Source organism: Herpailurus yagouaroundi, unplaced genomic scaffold (genome assembly GCF_014898765.1).
Source record: "Herpailurus yagouaroundi ecotype Mexico unplaced genomic scaffold, PumYag 164, whole genome shotgun sequence".
Classification (NCBI taxonomy): domain Eukaryota; kingdom Metazoa; phylum Chordata; class Mammalia; order Carnivora; family Felidae; genus Herpailurus; species Herpailurus yagouaroundi.
In genome coordinates, this window is record NW_024412405.1 from 11,284,822 (window position 1) to 11,309,558 (window position 24,737).

Genomic DNA, 24,737 nt, shown 5'->3' on the forward strand with positions numbered 1-24,737 from the left:
CGCCGAGTGTGGATGCTCCAGTGTGAGGCTTTGGTGATGTGTCCATGCGTCCTCCAGGAGGCATTCCCCGGTGTGGGCTCATTTCTGTGTGTGTAGCTGTGGTGTGTCCCCAAGTGCATCTGGGTCCCACACAGACTCAAGCCGGATACGAGGTCCCGGGCGGGACGCGTTAGGACAATAGCGTCCGCGGCGGGGCGCCCCAGGTGTGCACGGCGGCGGCTTGCTTCCCGGCGCGTGCCCAGGTGTGGGCGGGGTCGGAGCGGGCGGGTACCGCGTCCCGCCTCCAGGGGGCGCCGCCGGGGGCGGCCTCCTGGGGCAGCTGCGCCAGTCTCGCCGGTGATTTCCGCTTGCTGCCTGGTCCGCTCTCCCCGACGGCGCCGCGCTCTGCGGCAGGTGAGGCGCTGGAAGCGGGGCGAGTCGGGGCCCCTGTCCCCGCTCCCTCCGCGCGGGGGCTCTGGGGACTCGGGCGTCGTTCCCTGCGGGGCGCGTTGCGTCCGGGCCGAATGCGGCGCCCGCGGCAGCCGGAGACGGGGAGGGGAGGCCGGGGACCGAGCGTGGCCGTGAAGGGGACGCGGGCGGCCTGCGGGACCAGCCGGCGAGGAGGGGACATCGGACCGGGAAACGCGCTCCCAGAGCCGCTGCGCGCGGCGTGACGCGGGTGCCCCCGTCAGAGTGGGCGAGGGCGGGAAAAGTTAGGGACTGCCTGCAGGTGTGGACGCTGCCGGTTCCTAATAAGCAAAGAGCGATGATTATCCCGGAGGTCGTTTGAAAAGGATCTCTCAGGTGAACGAAGGTAGCCGTGTTCAAAAATGCTGCTTTTAATTTCACAGGTTCCTGTTTGTGAGGAAACTGAAAGCTGCCAGAGCAATCTGAAAACTTCTGGCATTTGTCAGTTTATGACCTTAGGTTTCTTTGGAGCTGTTAGTGACACATGTGAATCTCAGGGAGGAATTTCTCCTGCTCCCTTGATTCCGAAGTCTGGCGTATTGCTATTTCACTGTATTGGCCAGAAATAACTCCGTAACTGCACTTGAAACCCTGTATAGGCGCGTGGTTAAAAAAAAAAAAAACAAAAAACAAAAAACGAAAAACAACATACCTTCTTGACTCCAAGCTTGCTTTGTTAATATTGAACTGATCAGAAAACTCCTGAGACTTACAGCCAGTTTTTGAAAAGCAGATACTTCGTTTTGCCACCTGTCCTAGGGAGAAATCACGTGTTAAAAACTAAAGGACATCTCTAAATCTGCTGGGTTGACCTATATGAGGTGTAGGTCGCACACCGTCAGTCCGTCTGTACTTTTTCCTGTAACTGAAGACTGTTCTCCCCGGTCTCATTCACTTTATTGAAATGCTAATATGGGGAGCTCCTGCAGTTTGCCCTTATTTTCCCAAAATTCCTTGTTTTCCTGAACTGGCTCCCCAGAGAAGCTAGAAGTTCCTGAATAAGCAGACTACCCTGGTAGAGAACATTTGTATTTCAAAAGCCGAGTTTGTGAGGTTAAATTAATTTTTAATTGGTGGATTTTTGTTCGGAGATATTTTGGACTAATTGACCTTGCTCACCAGGGTCTTAACTGTTAGCACCAGACCTAGAGAGAGAGAGGGACCCTGTGTAAGAAGGGGTGAAGGAGGGGGGGGAACGTGCCTGAAGAGAAGACTCTACTTTTTTATTAAAGCAAATGCAAAAGCAGAGGGATAGTACAGTGAACTTCCACATATCTATCAAATAGATTGGACAGTTTGTTAAAGCAGTTTCTTTGGCCACATCTGCTTCATCTTCTTCGTTGTCGGAAGCAGTTTCAATTCCGGACACCGTATCAGGTCACCCTTAAATAGTGCATTATGCGCCTCCAACAAAAGGGCTTTTTCCTGTATAACCTTAACACCGTTGTCACCTCCTGATCATATTGGCAATAATTCCACAATGGTTTCTAAGACCCAGTCCACAAAGTTCCTTGATTGCCTCAAAAATGTGCTTACTTTTACTGTTAGTTTGTGTGAATTGGAATCCATACAAGATCCGCAAATATCTGTTGTGTCTTAATTTAGGACAGGGGTTCAGCAGACTTTGTAAAAAAAAAAAGGGGGTGGGCAGATACTAACTCCTTTAGGCTTTGAGGGCCATGTGGTCTCAGTTGCAACTACCCAACTGTGTGATCCCCAAAAGGTAGCTATAGATGATGTGTGTATATGAATGAGCATGGGTGCATTCCAATATACTTTTGTTTTCATGACTTAAAAAAAAAATTTTTTTTAATGTTTATTTCTGAGACAGAGAGAGACACAGCATGAGTGGGGGAGGGGCAGAGAGAGAGGGAGACACAGAATCAGAAGCAGGCTCCAGGCCCTGAGCTGTCAGCACAGAGCCCAATGCGGGGCTTGAACTCACGGAGTGTGAGATCATGACCTGAGCTGAAGTCAGATATCCAAGCGACTGAGCCACCCAGGTGCCCCTCATGACTTTTTGTTTGAAACTTCACTGGCAGGCTGGTCTTAAACCAGGGTTGACCCTGGTCTATCACAGCCCCAGTGATTTACTGGTGGCCCTTGGTTGCCTGTAGATGCCTCACATTCTGGATTTATTTGGCTTTTTGTATGGTGTGGTTTAGCTTGCTCCTCTATCCCCTGTATTTCCTATAAACTGGAAGTTAGTTCTAAAGGCTTAGGTTAATTAGGTTCCATTTCTCCATTTTTGGCAGGTAAACTTCAGAGGTGGTTTGATTTTTTTTTAAGTTTATTTATTTATTTAGAGAGAGAGTGCATGTGAGCAGGGAGGGACAGAGAGAGAGGGAGAGAGAGAATCCCAAGCAGGCTCTAAGCTGTCAGCACAGAGCCCAACATGGAGCTTGGCCTCATGAACCATGAGATCAAGACCTGAGCCAAAATCAAGAGTTGGACACTTAACCAACTAAGCCACCCAGGTGCCCCTGAATTGTTTTTTAATACAAATTTATGATTTCAAAAGACTCATAAACCCTCATCCAAGAGGCTCAATATTCCTAAATTGGCTTTGCCTGATGGCTAAGAATACACCTTTTTCTTTCTCATCTTATTTTCCTTACTTGAAGAGGATATGGGTGCTATTTCTCAAGGGTGTTGACTACTTTGAATCCTTCTGCCAGGTCAGTGGACACCCTCCTCTGTTCAAGACCCTTGGGAAATGTGGACCACATTTTCCCACTGAATGGAAATACCTTCCTTCTTGGGCCCAGACCCAGGGTTTCAGATGCCATCTAGCAGGGGCTGGGTGGTTTGCTTTTGTTTTTAAGCTCTTTGTCTCTGAAACACTCAACTTTTCTTCACTCATCTTTGTCTTCATCCCCCCAGCAGGACTGAGAGAAGGACACCTGGTTCATGGGCTACTGGTCACACTGTGAGGTGGGGATACTTATCCCGGCGTCCCATTAGGAAGGATTCTGAAGTCAAAAGCTTTGTAGGCTCTCACACTTACTATGGTGCTGGACTCCAAGGTGACCAGGTTTTGAAGAAACAAGTTTACAGGTAAGAATTGTTTTTTCCTTTGTTCTGGAGTGCGTCTTGCTCCTAAATCCTAGAGTACCAGAGGAAGTATCTTGACAGTGTCACTTGGAAGTCCTTGCTTTTCTCATGTTTAAGATTAGTAGGTGAAACTCTCTGTTCATCCCTGTACCCATTTTTCCAGATAACGTGGTATTGGCCTTTTTCTTATTGATTTGTAAGAATTCTTTATACATTGGAAATACATACTAATCGTTTGTCATATATGTTACAGCTGTTTCCCCCATTAAAAAAATTTTTTTAATGTTTATTTATTTTAAGAGAGAGAGTAAGTGCACACATGGGAGGGGGAGAGAGAGAGAGAGAGAGAGAGAGAGAGAGAGAGAGAGAGAGAAAATCCCAAGCAGGCTCCAAATTGTCAGTGTGGAGCCCGACACGGGGCTCAAACTCACAAACCGATTGAGATCATGACCTGAGCCGAAATCAAGAGTCGGATGCTTAACTGACTGATCCCCCTGGTGCTCCCTGTTTCCCTCACTTTTTGTATTTTGTTTATAATATTTATGCTCTGCAGAAAATTTAAATATTATATAGGAAAAAAGTTATCAATTTCTCCTTTATAGTTCCCTTGCTTTTTGTTTTGCTTAGAAAGACTTGCCCATTTCAAGATTGTTTTTTTAAAAAGTCTTAACACAGGTAAATGAACATGTGATAACTAGGAACATGGAATCCTGTAAAAGAAGAGTAATAAAGGGGGCTCTTTCTACTAGATAATGTAACATTGAATTGATTAAATGTTGGTGTTAAGATTGGCCCTACATTGATAAGTGTTGAAATTGGGATTTGGGTATTTGGGGGATCATTATACCATTATTCTACCTCTGTATATATTTGACTTCTGATAATAAGAAATTTTCTTTTAAAAAAAAAAAAAGAATAGTAGGGGAAAATCATCTTTGTCCCCATTTGTTCATATTCAGCAACTAGTAAGTTTCTCTGTGTTGAACACTGGGGTGTGTTGTGTTAATCAGTACACAGGATCTTGGAACTTAGATTTCTCACATAGGAGACAGATGTTAATGTTACGGTCAAGGGCAACAACTCCTGTGTCAGACTACCTGGCTTCAGATCCCAGCTCTGCCCTTACTAGTTGGGTGATTTTGACTTTTCTAATTTAAAAAATGAGGGATAATAATTATGTCTACCTGATAGGGTAGTTGGAAGGATTGGATGAGAAAACCCATGAAAATTCCTTCACATGGCATTAAGCGTTTAGTAGTTGCTCAGTAAATGTAAGCTCTGAAGGAGGAGAATAACTGTAGTCAGGCAGACACTGAGGTGGAGAGGTGTGGGAGTGAATGAGTGTGTGGAGTGGGGGTCCTGACCTGCCCTGGGCTGGTTAAGGACGTTTGGGAGCACTTTTCAGAGGAAAAGACCTTTGAGCAGAGATGTGGTATGTGGAATATCTTGTCTTTTTTTTTTTTTTAAAGAGAGAGAGAGAGAATGTGAATGGGGGAGAGGGACAGAGAGAATCTTAAGCAGATTCTTGCTCAGCATGGAACCTGACAAGGTTCTCAATCCCATGACCCTGGGATCACGACCTGAGATGAAATCAAGTCTGACACTCAACTGACTGAGTCACCCAGGTGCCCCAGGAATATCTTGTCTTTCAAATTGAATGAAAGTGCCCTTCATTGGTGAAGTGAGAGGGTGGTGGGGTCACAGGCCAAGGCCTAGAGACTAGGAGAGGTGTTTCCTAGTGCCACCCGAACAAGGTGTCACCAACTTCGTGGCTTAAAACAACGCAGATACTTGTCTTATGGTTCTTTAGGTCAGAAGTCAACACGGGTCTCACTGGGCTGAAATCAGGGCATCAGTGAGGCTGTGTCCCCTCTTGGAGATGCTGGGAAGTATCTGTTTTCTAGCCTTTTCCCACTTCCAGAGGCTGCCCACATTCCTTGGTTCACGGGCCCCCTCCCTCCACCTTGAGAGATAGCATTTCGTCCCTTTGTCCCTTCCACCATGGTCACAGTTCTCCCTCTGCTCCCAGCCAGGAAAGCTCCTCCAGTTTTGAGGACTCATGTTCATTAGATTGGGCCCATTTGGATAATCCAAGATAATTTCTGCGTCTTAAGGCCCTTAACATTAATCACATCAGTCAAGTCCCTTATGCCATGCAAGGTAACATGTTCACAGGCCCTGGGGACCTTTGGGAGGCCTTTATTGAGTCACCTCACCTTGTGCTGCAGTAGGCGCTTCAGGGTCAGACATTTGGGACAGTCAGTTACTACCAGGCGCTAATAATTTCCAGGGTGTGGTGCCTCTGCTCTTCCATGCTGAGGCGGTGACTTGAGACTCTTGGGGCCTCTCCTTCAGCATTGGGGAGAGAGGCTTCTGGTTGACAGGAGACAGGCCTGCATGCGAGATGTCCCCCATCGTTGGGAGCTCCACTGAACAGCTGTCAGAACCCTGATCCACTCCTGTGCCCCACCCTTCCCGTGGGTCACTCCTGCCTGTGCAGGAGCCTTTTCCTGCTGCAGCTCTTTAACCTTTATTTTCTCTGCATTTTTGCCTGTGTAATTGTCTTTGCCCACTAGCCTTAAACACTGTCAGACTATTTTAAACAGAATTCATGCTAAAATATTTAGTATTTTCTCATATATTAATTCTGTTTAGATGAGAACCACACCTTCCCCTTTTAATTCCCCCATAGTATCTTCCACATAATAGGCCACCAGTAAGAAAGAAATTTCCAGTCGGTTGACAGTGTTTTTGGGACTCTGATATTTTGAGTTATGTCAGAATAAATTGGAGTGACAAAGAATAAATAAGAACTTCTCCTATTCTGATTCTCCTTGTGTTCATATTTACTGCATCTGTTTTTAAACTTTTGAGTATTAATTACCTCCTCCTGCTGTTGTCACCTGCACTTAGGAGTATGCAGCAGAGAAGTTCGTGAAAATCATTAATATTTCTACATCTTAGGTTGGTTTTACTAATTTATGAGTATTAAATGAGATTTGAAAAATATTCTTTAAGCCATTTCTCATGCCATTATTGAGCCCTTATTTGTGAGAAGAATCACAACTGCCTGTTTTAAATTACTCTTTCTGCCTCAATTTGGTTTTCTATAAAGTTAGATACAGATTATAAAAGCCTAATAAAAACTATAAGGAGAAATCACAGTTGACTTTTGAACAACATGGGTTTGAACTGTGTAAGTCCGCTTATATGCAGCCTTATTAAAAAAATAAATACAGTGTTATAAATGTATTTTTTCTTCCTCAAGATTTTCTAAATAACATTTTCTTTTTTCTAGCTTACTTTATTGTAAGAATACAGTATATAATACATACAGCATACAAAATATGTGCTAATTGACACATGCTATCACTAAGGTTTCTGGACAACATGAAGCTATTAGTAGTTAAGTTTTGGGAGTCAGAAGGTATACTCTAATATTTCAAATACAGGGTGTTGGCACGCCCCCAACCCTGGCATTGTTCAAAGGTCAACTGTAGTGTATCTTATAAGTGAATAAAAAACAGTTAAATGGCATTTTGGGGAGTATTTACAAAGACGAAGTCACTGGTTTTTTGTTTGTTTTTTTTCCCTCTCTGTCAGTGTTTTATTATGAATGTTTCCAGCCATACTCAAAAGTAGACTACAGTAAACCTTCATGAAGCAACACAGCATCAGAAATGCATGCACCATCCTGGCTTTGCCACACTTGTTCCATTAGCCCTTCTCCCTTTGTTTTTTTTGTTTTTTTTTTTTTGAGTTTTTGTTTATTTGCTTACTTCTGAAGAATTCTGAAGCCAATACCAGAAACTGTGCCATTTTATCACTATTTTAGTACGATTTTTTTTAAGTTTAGTTTAAAAAACTACAGTCCTTCCTAACAATGAACAAAAAATCCTTAATATCTTCCAATAATGTATTTAGATGAGATTGGGCGCATTCAGGGTGGTATTGCTATAGATTCTAATACTGTATTCAAATATCCCCATTTGCCTGAAAAGGTATGTGCAGTTGATTTATTCAAACCAGGGTCAAAACAAAGCCCACTCATTGTATTTGATTTATACATCTCCTAAGTCTCTTTTAATAAATAATTGATGTATTCCAGGCATTAGCTTAATTCCGAGTTCTCTTATTACTTTTCCCTCTTATTTTTAACTCTGTTTTAGAGTAGTCACATACTCTCATACTTTCATTCACTATTATTAGAATTTATATAAAGTAAAATTGGCCTTTTTTGTTGTATAATTCTGAGTTTTAAAGTTGATTAATTCATGTAACCATCATCACAGTCCTTTTACATTACAGAGCATTTCCATCACCAAAAAAAAAAAAAGCCAGAAAACAAAACCAAAAACTACCAGAGGACCAAAACGTCCCTCATTCTGGCCCATTGTAAGTCAAACCCTCACTCTTCCCCTAATTGCTGCAACCTTTGATCTGGTTTCCACCTTGATAAGTTTTACCTTCTCTAGAATGTCACATAAATGAAATTAAATAGTTTGCAATCTTTGAGACTACCTTCTTTCACTCAGACAACGTCTTTGAGGTTCTTCCATGTGTGTATTCTTTTTATTGCTGGGTAGTGTACTCCATCTTCCGGACATACCCCAGTTTATGTATATTCACTGTTGAAGGATATTGGACTCTTTACAGTTTGGGGAGATTGTGAGTAAAGCTGCTATAAATATTTGTACATAGGTTTTTATGTGGTCGAAATTTTTCATCTTTTTAGAGCAAATCCCCAGGAGCAAAATGGCTGGGTAATATGGTAAGTGTGTACTTAACTTTTGAAGAAACTGCTAAACTTTTCTAGAGTGGCTGCATCCCGACCATTTTGCATCTCAGCCACCTATGTGTGAGAGTTCCAGTTGCTCCATATTTTTGTCAGCACTTGATACTATCAGTTTTTTTTTTTATTTGAGCCCACCTAATAGGTGTGTTGTTTTTTTTTAATTATTTAATTTCAGATTTTTGAGCACAATAGACCATTATTTTAATAATTAAATTTATTTTATATACCTGTTATAAAAATAATTATTTCTGGTTTTCTGGTGATATTCCATATTTAAATGTGGTAAATATTCTCTATGGAAAATAATTAAAACCAGAATGTTATTTAGGTAGGAGACTTTCTTAAGTCTCACTAGTTGAATCATCATATTTGGCAAAGATTAACAGAATAGTGTCTGAATGCAGGATGCGTTTTGCAGTGATCCCTTCATTATATGCATCTTGTGTGTGTCTCATTCCTATTTTAGAAATAGTAACCGATAGTGCCATGACTGCTTTTGCCATCAATTTTATGCTAGATTAGATTGTTCAGTGAATAGTAAGTTACATGAGACAACTGGACGTAAGTAAAGAGTAATTTCTTTGAATGCCTTTTAACTACAGTGAACACTGTTGTAGTTTAAAAATGGACTGCTCCTGGGGTGCCTGGGTGGTGTAGTCGCTTAAGCGTCTGACTCTTGATCTCAGCTCAGGTCATGATCTCACAGTTTGTGAGTCTGAGCCCCACATCGGGCTCTGCGCTGATGGTGCAGAGCCTGCTTGGGATTCCATCTCTCCTTCTCTCTGTCTCTTCCCAATTTGTGCTCTCTCTATCTCTCAAAACAAATAAATAAACTTAAAAATTTTTTAAATAAAAAATAATAAAAATGGACTGCTCCCATGTATCTGAAGCAGTAGTGAAAACTTGCCTTTAAATACTTTTTTTTTTAATTTAAGCATATTAAGCTCAAGGAAGAAAACCATTTGAAATTTGTGAAATAAAGATCATATGCCTCTTTTTGGATGACTTAGGGACCATAGTCACTGGTCTCTATTGCTTGAAAGTGTGCAGTTGCTTCCTAGATTAAAGTACCTAAATGTCCTGCTAATGTTGTTGTCCCTCACTGCTTGAATTAGATGAAACTGTGGGAAGTCTCAGGGTGCACAGGTCATTGCTGTGAGATAGCCCTATCAAGTCTCACCCATTAGCTGCCGTAGTTTGAGCTTCAGGTTGGTAGTATCATTTGAACAGTGGAAATTACTGTCATCTAGAATCTCCCTGTTTCCTTTCTGAAAAGTTGCTTAGCCTTGTTGACAGACCTTCCTTTGTAATGCAGGGGCATTAGAAAGAAGAACTGAGCCTGATGTGAAGAAAAAAGATGGAGGACAAGTTGCCAGATGGGCTTCGGGGGTTGTTGTGGTATGAAACCTAAGAGGCCAAATATTAGGGAAATGTAGTTCAAAATGTATAGAAATGGGATGAGTTTCTGTAGTTAAGTCATTTTTGGTTTAAAACTAACGTAGTAGTTGGATTGGAATTTGGATTGGAATAAATAAAAAATAATGAAGGATTAGTAAGGTTGTTACCTCCATTGGACCCAAGTCTTTATTTTGTTTAAAAAAATTATTATAGATGTTCTTTAAACTTTATTCCTGTTGACATTAATAAGGTCCTATAAATGTGCATATATATGGGGAAGTGGAGGAAGGGATAATAGACGGGTATTGGGGTCTTAAATTGGGGTTTTAGAATACCAGACTAATACACCTGCTGCCCCCTGGTGGCAGCGTATTAAATAGTGAAGTTCAGAGGTGAGGAATTCTGGAGAGCTGAGTTGGTTGTATAAGAGGATTATAGGGGGAATCAGGAGATGTTTTCTCTTTCCAGCTCTGTTCATAATTACTATCCATATGACCTTAGGTAAATAATTTAGTTTGATTACCTTTTATTTTATAAGTTTCTTCCAGGTTTCACATCTTACAATTCTCTGATGGTAATAGCACATATTATGTACTAAAAGATGTGAAGTTCCACTTTTTCCATTAGCAGCTGAATCCTAACATATCCTATATATTTGTTTAAGAAAGCATACTCTAGAGTAACTCCTGAGGCACGATACAGATTCAGCTCTGGGCAGCAGACTGCATAGGCTATCTGTAGCACAGTCCATAATTAATCAGTGTGACGATCTTGCATTATTATGAAAGCTCACAAGTTACATCATTTAAAAAATAATTTTTATTGTGGTTAAAAAAATAACAAACTTTACCATCTTAACCATTTTTAAGTATACAGTTCAATAGTGTTAAGTATATTCAGTGTTGTACAACATACCTCCAAAACTGTTACTTCTTGTAAAACTGAAACTGTGTACCCATTAGACAGCAACCCCCTACACTCCCCCTGCCCCTAGCAACCGCCATGCTACTCTCTGTCTCTATGAATTTGACTATTCTAGGTACCTCATGTAAGTGGAATCATACAGTATTTGTCTTTTTGTGACTAGTTTCTTTCATTTAGCATGATGTTCCTAAGGCGAATCCAAATTGTAGCACGTGACAGGATTTCTTTCCTTTAAGGCTGAATATTTGTATGTAGATACATTTTACTTCTCCATTCATCTATTGACAGACTCTTGGATTACTTCCACTTCTTTGCTATTGTGAATAATGCTGCAATGAACCAAGGATATGCTGCATTTTTAGTATACAGTGTTTACTAATGCAGAGAGGGTTTATACAATTTTTACATGCATAAAAGGTTAAATTTCATTATAAAAACACCATTCAACCATGCTAAATAACTAGGATATAGCTTTTTGTGTGGATGAGTAAGTTAAAAAAGGAATTAACATTTATCGAACATACAAACTGTATGTCAGGCACTTTTGTATCTGTGATCCATTCTATTGTTTAGTGCTTACAGTAATTCTGTGATTTACCCTTCTCTTGGGAGGGGAGTAATACTTATTAAAATCACTGTGTACCAGAATTTTTATATACGTTATCTCATATAATCTTCATACATTAACCCTTGAGGTGTGCTTTAGTATCCCTGATGTAACTGAGGTTCAGAGATATGAAACACCTTGAACAAGGTCACATAGCTAAAAGGTAGCAGAGTTTTACCTGAGTACAAAGTGAAACATGTCTGTTTCAGATGTGTTCGCCATATACCATACTTTCTCCTGCTTTCAGAAATAACACTATACATCTATGATCTGAAAGATGTTGGAACAATATCAAGATTACACTGCTATAATAATTTATAAATAGAAACACTTCTGTAGTGCCTTTCCATTAAATAACAGTCTTTGGGTTTTCCTTGCAGAGAAACAGCATCGATTCAGATGAATTCATCTGAAATGTATCAAGGCTTACCTCCTGGGGCATTTTGCAAAATAAACCTTCCTAGGACTTCCAAAAGAGTGGTTCTCTTGTGCCAGTCCCCCCATTTCTGAGGTTATCTTCCATGTGTTATTTTCCCCTTTTTCTTTCTCCCTTTCCTTTAATGTGGCAGATAGCGAGGACTGTTTTCACCACTTTCTGCTCCCACCTCTCTTGAACGCTGTGCTGCTTGGGCTTGGAGTTTTGATCTGCTCCTTGCATAGTGTTTTTTCACAGGTAAAGGGTTATAAAATGTCCTCATAGGTGGTGGTTTTCTTGGTGAGTCAGTAAGCTCTTGGAAAGGCCCATTGCAACAAGGGATTTTTCGACTAACAGAGATGTAGTGGTATAGCATCCGAGCAGCCACTTAAGCTTCTCTAAGAGTTCCTGTGCACTTAGGATGACTTACATTGGTAATTTACAAGCCTAGTGATAGGTGAGGCTCAGGAATGCTTCCCAGATTCATTCAAGGCCTTCGATAATTCCTGAAAGCAGGATGTTATCCAGTAAATAAAGAAAATGAGAGTAGCAGAAATTGTGGTCACCACCAAATGTCCAATGTCTCCTTCCTTAGTTCCTGATCTGCAGTTTTATTCTGAGTGACTATGTCCCTCAAGTTATGGTAAAAAACAGGAAGGAGAAATGTGTGAGACTTCTGGCAAGTTTTGCAAAGAAACCTGAGTCAGTGAGGTTGCTCCTGTTCCTCACCCTGCCCTTCACAGTTCCTATTACTTCGCATGAAGATATTATGGCCAGTGTAATGGCAGCCATCTTTTCTCCTAAGAGGACCTTAAGAATGGAAGCCATCTGTTAGCAGTGACACCGAGGAGCCTGGTGTGCTGGCTTACACAAATGGCTACAAATTCTTTCTATTCTCTTGTGTGTGCACCTGTGCAGGGCACCTTTGCAGCCCCTCCCATAAAGGGAAGAAGTCACCATCTCCACCCCTAAACCTAGCACGGGGAGTCCCAGGCTGAGTGGGGTGAGTAGACTGCCCTTTTAGAGGGTTATCTCCATGTGGGCTGTCAGAGCCTGAGCGGCAAGAGGAGAGTTTATGTGCAGGGAAGATGGTTGTGACTGAAATTGGAAATTAGTTACATATGGAAGGATTGATCATGTAATTAACTGTACCAAAGATCATATGAGCCAGCTATGCCACTGTTGAAGGGAGTTGTCAGTACAGAAATGTCAAGAACTAGGATGAACCTTGTGGTGGTATGGATTGGGTCAGGTGTGTGAGTGTGAACTCATGGTTTTCAATACGTATGGATATAAATATGTGTGTGTGTGTGTGTGTGTGTATGTGTATAGATAGATATAGATATATAGATATAGATATATGTGTACATAGTCTACTGAGGGAGCCTCTTGGGCAGATAACACTGCAAGAACAATAAGCACACCTCACACCTAGATCTTGGCTTCTAAATACCAACTAACAGGTGGAAACTAGGGCTCCTTGGAGAAATGGCTGGTTCCAGGCCTGGGGCAGAGAAAGTCCAAGATGAATGTGGAACATCTTGTGCCAGAAAGCAAGGAAATGCATTCTTAGGACTCAGTGACAGAAACAGTTTTGCCCACAAGGGAGGATTACACAGGGGAGATGATGTTTGAAGTGACCTGGGAACCTTGAAGGATGAGTAGGATTTTTCCAGGCAGCATGTTGAGGAAGGAAGAAGTTCCTTAGGAGCAATGGCAGCCTTATGAGCAAAAAGGGGGTCAGATTATACCTGCCACAGAGCAGTGTAAGGCATGGCCTAGATATGGCCGAAGAGAAAGATGCAGCTGGACACTGATTGTCCTGCGTGAGCCACGTGCAGAAACTTAGGCTTGACCCTTTAGAATTTGTTGTCTAGAGCTGCATAACAAATTATCCTTAACATCAGTGGCTGCAGAAAACATGCATTATCCCCCATTTTCTGCAGGTGAGAATCTGGGAGCTGCTTGGCTCGTGGCTGTAGCTCAGGGTCTTCAGCAGGCTGCAGACAGGGTGTGGGCTGGGGCTGTGGTCATCTCCCAGCTGACTGGAGGAGCATCTGAGCTCACTCATGTGACAGCCAGCAGGCCTTGGGGCCTTTCTGGCTGTCAGCAGAGACCTCAGCTCCTCTCCACATGGGTGTCTCCTTAGGGAGTCTCACAGCATGGCAGCTGGCTTCCCTGACAGCGAGGGGTCTGAGGGAAAGAGTGTACCAGAGAGCCCTCCAGACGGAAGGCACAGTCTATTTAAAACCTAATCTCAGAAGTAACATCCCATCACATCCTCTGTATTGTGTTCATTTGAATCAAGTCACTAAAGCTAGCCTTTGCACAAGGGGCACAAATCACACAGGGACACTGTCAGTAGGGGAGAGGATCATTAGGGTCATCTGAGGGGGCCCCTCAGAGCCCAGGCTGGGAAACGGGGAGGGGCACGGTCTTGCATGCAGTTGCAGGTGGGGGGTGGTGAGGGCAAGCCTGGGGCAGTGAGACCATTTAGGAGGTGGCCATCCATGTGGGCAAGGAGAGGCCTTGTCATCAGTAGCTGGGAGCAGTTGGAGTGAGAGGAAAGAGGGCTTAGGTCACCAGGCGGTGCCGATGCCTCCAGATTATGTGTGTGCACCCAGCCACAGCAGGCATCATCTTCAGAAACTTGTGATGAGATGCCTGCTGTTTGAAAAAACACCAATGCTTTCTTATTACTTGCTGTTAAGCAGATTGGTTCATGGACTTCAGTGGGTGGAAACCAGCTTCTGCAGAGAGGGCTTTGCAGGATCCCTTTGCTGCCAGGAAACAAGTGGGAGCTGCTGGGCCATTACCTCATTTTAAAGCACATGCTCAGGCTGTGGGAGCTCGGCTATAATCCCTTCAGTTTTATCTCACACATGTTCTCCACCCACAGTGTTATTTGGTAGTGAAATGACACATGAAGGTTGCTTGGGTTTGAGGGCAGGCTGAGGGCAGGCTGAACTGTACCAGGCTCTACAGTTCTAGCGGATCCCTCTTGGAGGTCAACGCTGTGATCTTTACTGAGGACATCTGAAGGATGGCTTCTCCTTCCTGACATCTCCCCTTTGTTTGAAGTTTGACCTGAACACCAACCAGTTACTTTAAAGAGTGATGTTTCCACAGAGATTTTGTATTTTGTATTTCAGGTGTGTCATCAGCAGGCCAACGTAAACAAGATTACCTGCACATTGGGGAAGTAGATGTGCATAAGTAGTGGGCACAGGGTCATAGGATTGGGGAGGGGGAGGTAGACAGGCCATCACTTGTGAAACCCTGTATGTGGAGAAAAAGTATTTCAGGTTTACTTCACTCTAGTCTTTTCCTAGCATCATTATGTTCAAAGTTAAAAACAAGCATAGAGACCATCCATTAACCCCGAGTGATTCCTGGGAATGTGGCCATCTGGGAGAGTGGCAAAGTCATGCTTCTGGAAGGTGTGAACTGGGACCCTGCTTCCCTCCCCCATGAAGGGCTGGCTGCCACCACCCTGGGGCACACCCAGCACAGAGCCTGTATAGCCCTGTACTGTGTTATGCTGCTGACACCAGGTGTTGAAAGTTAAAAATGGAATTTATTCCACATGTTTAAAATGGTTATTCCTGTTGCTTAATACTTGCACTTAAGGCTGACCTTGAATCATAAGTGAGTGAAAACACGATGCTCTTAGAAAATTTGTATTCAGTAATAGTGTTTAGGAAACAGTTTCATAGTTACATAAAATGATGGGGCAATTTAAAGGGCTAATGTGTATTAAACTTGGAAAAGACCACCTTTTAGTTATCTTGAGATCTTTTTATATCATCTTTACTTTTATGTATTTTGTTTTCCTTTTTGTGTAACTTGGACACTTGAAGCATTTTATTTTTTAAAAGATACAGGTTTCTATACATGTGAAATCTTTAATATTTGGAAAATTTGTTTTTCTGGTTAATTGAACTTTCCATATAGCTGAAGGTTAAGCAAAAATCTTTTCTAGAAAATCTTGTGAATCAGTGTTTTTATAGTGTACAAAAAATAATGAAGCCTCTTTAACCCAAAAGTTAGTAATTCTACAGTAGCATCAGCATAAAACTGAAGGACCTTACAGTAGGCAAGATATGGAAACAACCTAAGTGTCTGTCAACAGATGATAAAGTGTGTATAATATTCCATTACAAGTGGAATTATATAGGGGCGCCTGGGTGGCTCAGTTGGTTGAGTGTCTGACTTTGGCTCAGGTCATGATCTCACAGTCTGTGAGTTCGAGCCCCGCGTCGGGCTCTGTGCTGACAGCTCAGAGCCTGGAGCCTGTTTCAGATTCTGTGTCTCCCTCTCTCTCTGACCCTCCTCCGTTCATGCTCTGTCTCTCTCTGTCTCAAAAATAAACGTTAAAAAAAAACAAACAAATGGAATTATATATATATATAACATAATGGAATTTTATGTATGTACTATCATTCATATTATGTATACTATATTCATATCATATGTATATTATTCAACCATAAAAAAAAAAGAAGGAAATCCTGATATTTGCAACAACATGGATGAACCTAGGGATGTTATGCTAAGTGAAATAAGCCAAGCACAGAATGATCAATACTGTATAGTATCACTTATATGTGGACTCTGAAAGTGTTGAACTCATAGAAGCAGAGAGTAGAATGCTGGTTGCCAAGGTCTGGGGGGAGAGGGGAATGGAAGGTGGTGGTCAGAGGACACAGAATTCCAGCCGTGATATCAATACACTCTAGGGAGCTAACATGCAGCATGGTGACTATCATTATACTGTATCGTATTCTTAAAATTTGCTAAGAGACTAGATCATATTTTCACCACACACACACACACACACACACACACACACACACGCACACACACACACACACATACGATAACTCTGAAGTGACAGATGTGGTAATTAGCTTGATGGTGGTAGTCATTTCACAATGAGTACATGTGTCAAATCATCACATTGTACACCTTAAATATACACAATTTTAATTCGCCAATTATACTTCAGTAAAGCTGGGGGCAAAAACCCTGAAAGACCTTTCCCTTAAATGGGAAAGACTCACTGGGAAATAAATGGTTTCCCTAAAGATTAATCACTAGAGAGCTTTCAGAAATGTTGTATTTTATTATAAATACAGGTTCCTGTTCCCGACTTCAGACATGCGACATTAAACTCTCCAGGGAAGGGGCCCAGGAACAGATACGTTGAAACTTCCCATGTTTTGGGAGCTCAGCCGAGTCCACTTTGCAGACCCCAGACTCCTCTTGTCCATCCTCTGAAAGCAGGCCCAGTCCTGGGCTGCTGGCAGCCCCATCTTCCTACCTGGGGACCCAGGTCCCACCCATCTCCCCCGCAGGGAATGCCTCCCCTCCCACTCTCCTCCTGTCACTCTCAGGATGACCTTTGCCCTCCTCTCAGGGTCAGTTCACGGTCCAAATCACAAGCAGAATTCCTCTGTCCCTTTCTGTTCTTCATTACCCTCGGTACCAGCACTTTCACTTGGTCACTCAACACATTGTATTCCAATAGTGTATTTTTTGTGTCTCTCTTTAAAGATTTTTTTTTTAATTTAAGAGTTTTTTATTGAGGTGAAATTCACATAATATAAAATTCACTGTTTTTAAAGTGAAAAATTCAGGGACATTTCAGCACTATCATAACAATGTACGACCACCTCCGTGTAGTTCCAGAACATTTTCATCAACCTGAAAACTCCTTGTATGCTCGGCAGTCACTTCTCACTGCCCTCAACCCCTGGCAACCACCAATCTGCTTTCCTGGTCTGTGGATTTGCCCATCCTGGTGTTCCATATCATGGAATCAAACAACGTTTGACCTCATGTCTGGCTTCCATCACTCAGGATGTTTTCCGGCTTCATCCACATTGTATCGTAGATCACATTATCATTTGAGTTGTTTGACAGGAGTTTGCTAGGGTGGCTGTAACAACATTTCACAGACTGGGGGCTTAAACAACAGAGAGCATGGAGGCTACAAGTCCAGATCAGGCTTGGTGTCTCCTGAGGGGTGTCTCCTGGGCTGGCAGATGGCCGCCTTCTCCTAGTGCACTCACATGGCCTTTCCTCTGTGCTCAAGTGTCCCTGGTGTCTGTGTGTCCAGTTTTCCCCTTTTTATAGGGACACCAGTCACACTGGATTAAGGCTCTGAAGACCTCATTTTAACTCAATGACCTGGTTAAAGCACCGTCTCCAAATACGGTCACATTCTGAGGTGCTGGGGGTTTAGGGTTTTAACATATGAATTTGGCTGCGGGTTGGGGCAGGTACAGATTCAGCCCAAAACAGTCAGTAGATCTTGTTCACTACTTCGTTTTCACACCACTGTCCACTGTAGAGTTCTCTGAGCGCATGCCCCACCTTTCTTCTGGACTTTGAGCTTGAGGGCATAGCTCACATCTGTGTCCTCACAGCCGGCCGGTGTCAGCCAGCCCTGGGTGGATGCCCAGTGCCACTGTCCAGACCCAGCGCAGCAAGTGGCCACTTCTCGGGCCCATATCCTCTTTGCGTTCTCTATCCGCAGTAAGTACACAACACTGGTGTGTCTAGTGAACTAATGATCCTTGCAACTCCTGTTGTCAGAGGAGGCAGCTTTAAACTAAATATCTGCTTGGAAACTGTTGTCATTTCTTTCTTTCTGATGAAAACAGACAGAAGAAATTGGCTAATTGAGAATTCCCAGGACCAGGCAAAAATACTCATTAATTTTCTCCACACATTATGGGGAACAAGTTAAAATGTGTCACCTGTCCTTCAGAAATTTAGTAAGAGCGAAAATAACTGAAATGTAGGGCAGAATGTGACTGGGGCACTAAGATACAAGCAGAGAAGGCTTTGGGACAGATGCAGGGTCTGGGCTGAGATTTTAGGGCTGGGTGTAAGTGTGGTCCAGGTAGCAGTAAAAGGTTAGGATTCGGGGGATGCTAAGCTGGGGAGGGTTTTGGGGAGCAGCAGCAGGGCAGCAAGCTAGAGTTACAGGGTAGGAGTGCAAACAGCTAATGGTGTCTGGACCCCGAACCCTGTCAGGACACAGCCTGCAGCCCTTGAGCTTGGCCTCAGGAAGCTCGATACGGCTCAGGGGTGAAGGCAGGGGCTAGGGCTCCTGAAAGGAGAGTAATGATCTGCATTGTAGCTGTTTGAAGGTGGGTAAGGGCAGAGGCTGTGGACAGGAGGGTGGCATGCGGCTGCTTTGAGGGGACAGACTTGGAATTGATGCCGGTCAAGGAGAGAGTTGGGAGAAGATCCACCTTGGAGAGGAAAACAGGGAGTCCAGTTTGAGTTAGACTGGATACTGGGGCTGGCACACAGGCAGCGTGCCTGTCCCAGTGGGCTCAGTGGGGGCTGAGGGAAGTGAGCTCATCACGTGGAGGCCAGAGGGGAAGGTGGATATCACATCCACACTGCCTGAGTCTGCGTGGGCTGCTGTGACAAAGCACCTCAGACTTAGCAGAAGTCTCTTCCTCATGGTTCTGGAGGACGAAAGTCCAAGATCCAGGCGTGGTGGGGTTGGCTTCTCCTGAGGCCTCTGTCCTTGGCTTATGACTCATTTGTGATATGCAGGCAAGTTTGCTCTCATTTGCGGGCAGTGAGATGGTTATTTAAAGAGAATTTCCTGTTTATTTGACAAAGATCCAGATAATAATGTGAAGTAAATCCTGTTTACACCTTGATTTGTTTGCTGAAAATGTATAGTAGTAAAAATGAAGTAACTGGAAAAAAACAAAACACTTCTCCCTGTGTCCTCACTTGGTCTCTCCTCTGTGGCTGTACGTACATGTTGATGTCCAAATCTCTTCTTACAAGGACACCAGTCAGACTGGATTAGGGCCCCCCCCTAACGACCTCATTTTAATTTAATCACCTCTTTAAAGGGCCTGTCTCCAAATACAGTCACATTCTGAGGTCCTGGAGACTAGGACTTCAACATATGAATTGGGCGGGGGGGGGGGGGGGCACACAGTTCAGGTTGTAATAGCACATATGATTTATCCAAGTAAGGTTATGTAAACTACCCTTGCAATTAAAGATAAATAACCATTTACTTCTGCTTTATTTTTCAGTGTGTCATGGGGCCAGGGCAGGGAATAGGAGCACTTTTTTCTAGGTAGTTAAGAGCCTGAACTCCAGAGTCAGACCAGCTGGATCCAGATCCCAGCTCTGCTACTTACTAGCTATTTGACTTTGGTCAAGTCAACACTTTTTACTTACACCCTCTGTCTCCACTTCTTCAGGGGTAAAATGGAAATAAAGGTGCCTACTTCATAGGTTTCTGTGATGATTAAATCAGTTCAGATATGTAAAGTGCTTAAAAGTATACCTGAATCTTTGTAAGTTCTGTGTTAAATGCCTGCCGTGATTATTATTCACACCAGATTTGGAGAGGATGGTGATTATGCAAGGAAGTGTTGCTTTTCTTGCAAAACTAAAGTGTATGTGTGAGAATAAAAATCAAGATGTCACCTCCCCTGAACTTAGTTGAATAGAACACCTAGAGTATTTGCTGTCAAGTGTGTGCAACTGGAGGACCACACGGGTGGTGGGCAGGGCTTGTCATTTTATGGAAAAGTTAATTTACAGTGCTTCTGTGTGCATCCAGTAACTCGAACATTATGGAAGAGCCAGTGAGGTGGGCAAGATGGGAGTTTCCTCCCTGTGAGGCTAAGTGAGGTCCCCCAGGGGCTTCCCCCAATCCAGTCCTTTTGAGTCCCACTATGTCACACAGCCCGGAAGAGGACCCCAGGCAGTAAGCCTGTTTCCAGTATTTTCTCAGAGCAGGGAGACTATGGAAGAGTGATCTCTTGGGCAGAACTAATATTTTTCTATTTGTTTATTTCATTCAAAATAACACTGCTATGGTTTGAATGTTTGTGTGCCCCCCAAATTCATCTGTTGAAATCTAAACCTCCAATGTGATGCTATTTGGATGTAGGGCTTTTTGGAGGTGATTCGGTTGTAAAGGTGGAGCCCCCTGATGGAATTAGTGTACTTACAAAGAGACCCCAGAGAACTCCCTTGGCCCTCCTGTCGTGTGAGACCTCAGTGAGAAGATGCCATCCTTGAGCCAGAACGCGGGCCCTCACCAGACACTGAATTTGCCAAGGGCCTTGATTTCGGACTTTTTAGCCTCCAGAACTGTGAGAAGCAAGTGTGTGTTGTTTATTAATCACTCAGTCCGTGGTAGTTTTGTTACAGCAACCCAGACTGACTCCAATTGGTTGGGTACACACACACCTGAGGCTCTGTGCTGGGTGCTTTACCTGGGTTATCTTGGGGGATGCCCACCATACCTCTGTGAAGTGCTGCTGTGTGATTGGACAGAGAAGGAAACTGAGGGCCACAGGTTTGGTCATTTGCCAGTGTCACTGCCCAGGCTTGTCTGGTTCCAAAGCCAGTCCCCCCACAGGGCAGCACTTCTGCCCTCTCAGGCCCGGGGTCAAGTGTGAAAAGCACCTCTGGGCAGCAGCATAGCTAAGTTCTAAGGGAATATTTATTGCACAGATTTGCTTTTGTTTTGAAGGTAGCAAAAGGGAACCCACTTGGAGAATGCTTGGCCTTTAAAAATCACATTTTGAAATAGGTCTCGTGTCTCAGGAGAGCCCTCATTGCTAACACAACCTCTAAAATGGGTCAGAAATGGAAGTAATGGAGCAAAAGGTGGGTCTTACCTCTCCCTAACACTCAGGAATAAGCAACTCTCCTGGGCAGTTGGTAACTAATATGGAAATTTTGCTCATATGAGAAAATGAGAACCAAAAGGAAATATAAAACAGAGTTCAGGGAAGTTGAGATAATTAATGGTAAGCTCAAGGAGGTTTAGATCATTAATGGTGAGTTAATAAGAAATGTAACTTGAAATACTGAAACAGAGTTTAAAATGTTCCTCCAGGAATTTTAATGTTTACGAGACAGGTGAGTGCAGCCAAGAGCTTACCTATGGGTGCAGAGTCAAAAGTTAGGGAGAAAAGAGGTGTTTCTTGGGACTGGGTAGATGAGACAGTGTGTGAGTGGTGGGTGCTCTGGGGGCATGTGCATGTGATGAAATGATCCCCCACAATCACCAGCCCTGGAGGAGGTGGGGGTGGGGGTACAGCATGTGCTGTTGGAGACATTCTGGACAGCAAAGATTTCTCCCACACGTACGTCAGTCTTTTTGGGTCACGTGCCCTAATGCTTTAGAGAAGAGCTGCACTGTATTTTTTAGGACACTGTGTCCCAGGAACACACACATACACACAGAACTCATACAAGAGTCTGGGAGAACAAAGATAGATTATGTGAAGAAATGGAACTATCTATAACAAAAACCCAGGCAAGTCACAGGCATCTAATGAGGGCAGGTGATGATGGCAGAGATATGGGTCCTTAACTGAGAGGATCACTAGGTGAAAATAGTACAAACAGGCATTGTGCCTGAGGCCAAACCTGGTGCTCCACATCCTTATTAAATCTTCCTACGGGCCTGGCTGAGGAAGTGTTTTCACTCACCCAGGAAATGGGTAATCCTGGTGTCCTGGTGGGGCTAGAACTTGAACCCAGGGCAATTCCATCTTGTTTCCAGATGGAGACTTGAGTTAAGCTCCCCTGGGTAAAAGCTAAGAAACGAGAATGTAAAGAGACTTCTCAGCGATCTTCATTGAAATTGAGGCAGAGGAATGGATAAATCAGTTTGGCAAAGATAAGGCCCAAAATTTATGGAATCCTAACATACTGCAAAAAAGCAAGTACAGGGGTGCCTGGCTGGCTCAATCAGTGGAGCATGTGACTCTTCATCTCGGGGTTCTGAGTTGTAGAGATTACTTAAAAATAAAAAAAATCTTTAAAAAAAAAAGCAAGTGGATAAAGGGGACTTTGTACAAATACTGATGTTTGGCAGCCCTTTAAAAAATAAGTTGGCTTTATTGATTTATATGAGATGAAATTCACCTATTTAATATTTGAAGTTCAGTAATTTTTTTTCAGTTCAGTGAATTTTTACAAATGTATATACTCATGTGCTCCCCACTATAAGCAGATACAGAATATTTTCATGAACCCAGAAGGTTGCCTCATGCCCCTGTGCAGTCCATTTCCTCTATTCTCCCAGCCGGAGCAGCCACTGCTGTTTTCTGCCCCTCTGATTTGTGTTTTCCAAAATGTCAGTGGACACTCATCATATGGCACGTAGCCTTTTGCATCTGGCTTCTTTCACTTGGCATATACATTTGAGATTTATCTGTATTATTACATCTATACTCCTCAAATTGTCTATGCATTCTTGGGTTGATGGACATTTGGGTTATTTCCAGCTATTGCCTACTATGAATAGAACTGCTGTAGACATTCATATATAGGTCTTCATGCAGGATATGAAATTACTCATCTTGAGTATATCCCCAAGAGTGAGATTCCTAGGTTGTATGATAAACATATCTTTAATTTTTTAAGATTGTTTTCCAAAGTTGCTGCACTCTTTTCCAAAAGCAACGTATAGTTTCAGTTGCCCTACATCTTTGTCAACACTTGGTATCAGTAGTCTTTTCAATTTTACCCATTCTATGATGGTATCTTACTATAGTTTTTACTTGCATTTCTCTAATGATTAATGATATTAAGCATCTTTTCATGTGCTTATGAGATTCACATATCAGTAGAGTGTTTAAATCTTTTGCCCAGTTTTAATTGGGTTGTTTTTCTTCTTCCTGATTTTTAAGAGTTCTCTGTATATTCTGGATATAAGTAATTTATCAAATATATCCAGGCATACCTTGTTTTATTGCACATCACTTCATTGCACTTTGCAGATAATTAGGTGTTTTTTTTGTTTTTTGTGTGGTTTTTTGTTTGTTTTTACAAATTGAAGGTTCGTGGCAACCCTGTTCCAAGCAAGTCTACAGTTGCTATTTTTCCAATAGCAGTTGCTCACTTCATGTCTCTGTGTCACATTTTGGTAATTATTGCAATATTTTAATCTTTTCTATTAATATTAAACAGCTGAATCTTGAACAATGGAGGGGGCTAGGGACACCAGCCCCCCTACAAATAGCCCAAAGTATGCATGTAACTTGGACTCCCCAAAAACTTAACTACTAATAGCTTACTGTTGACCAGAAGACTTATTGATAACAAACAGGTGACTAACACATATTTTGTATATTATATGTATTACATACTGTATTCTTGCGACAAAGTAAGCTAAAGAAAAGAAAATGTTATTAAGAAAATAATAAAGAAGAGAAAAAGCATTTACAGTACTGTATTTCTCAAAAAGAATTCAATTATAAATGGACCCACAGAGTTCAAACCTGTGTTCAAGGGAGAACTGTATTTGTTATCTGTGATCAGTGGTTACAACTTGCTGAAAGCTCAGGTGGTTAGCATTTTTTTAGTAATAAAGTATTTTTTAAATTAACGTATGTACAGTTTTTTAGACATAATGCTGTTGCACTTAATATAAAGCATAGTGTAACCATAACTTTTATATGCACTGGAAAACCAGAAAATTCATTTGACTTGCTTTATTGCAATGCTTGCTATATTGCAGTCATCTGGAACCGTACCTGCAGTATCTCCAAGGTCTATCTGTGTGTGTTTTGGAGATGTTTTTCCCAGTCTGAGTTTGCCCTTCCATTTAATCATCAGAGCCTTTTGAGAGCAGGTTTTGATTCTGATGAAGTCCATCTTATCCATGTTCTCTGTTTATTTGTACTTTTTGTGTCCTATCAAAAGCTTTTATTCTAGAATTGTAACTCTTACAGTTTGTACACATTTTGAGTTAAGTATATGGAATGAGATGAGTTGTTCTTTTTTTTTTTTTTTTTTAACATGGATATCCTGTTTTCCAGTACCTTTTGTTTTAAAGACTGTCTGTTCTTGAATTGCCTTGGTACCTTTATCTACTTCTAGACTCTCTATTCTGTTCACCTGATTTTTTTAACCAGTTATTTTTATTGAGATAGAATTCACATACCTTATGGTATTCACCATATCAAATTTGATTTGATCAAATTTGATTCACCATATCAAAGTGCATATAATTCAGTGGTTTTTAGTGTATTAACAGGGTTGTACAACCATCACTACTGTCTAATTCTATAACATTC

At 42.3% G+C, this 24,737-nt stretch overlaps 1 protein-coding gene across 8 annotated transcripts in view; it reads left to right on the forward strand.

Annotated features, from left to right (window-relative positions):
* The first annotated feature begins 288 nt into the window (after positions 1 to 288).
* The window catches only part of GGACT (gamma-glutamylamine cyclotransferase), a 47,298-nt gene continuing 22,849 nt past the window's right edge, over positions 289 to 24,737 (forward strand). For 3 of the 8 annotated variants that reach the window (XM_040487144.1, XM_040487152.1, XM_040487151.1), the window contains exons 1-2: positions 301 to 393; positions 3,331 to 3,504. The gene's annotated coding sequence lies outside the window, so the exon portion shown is untranslated. Of the gene's footprint in view, positions 394 to 421; positions 794 to 3,330; positions 3,505 to 24,737 lie in introns of those variants that run through there. The other 5 variants (XM_040487146.1, XM_040487145.1, XM_040487147.1 and 2 more) reach the window with 5 other exon arrangements.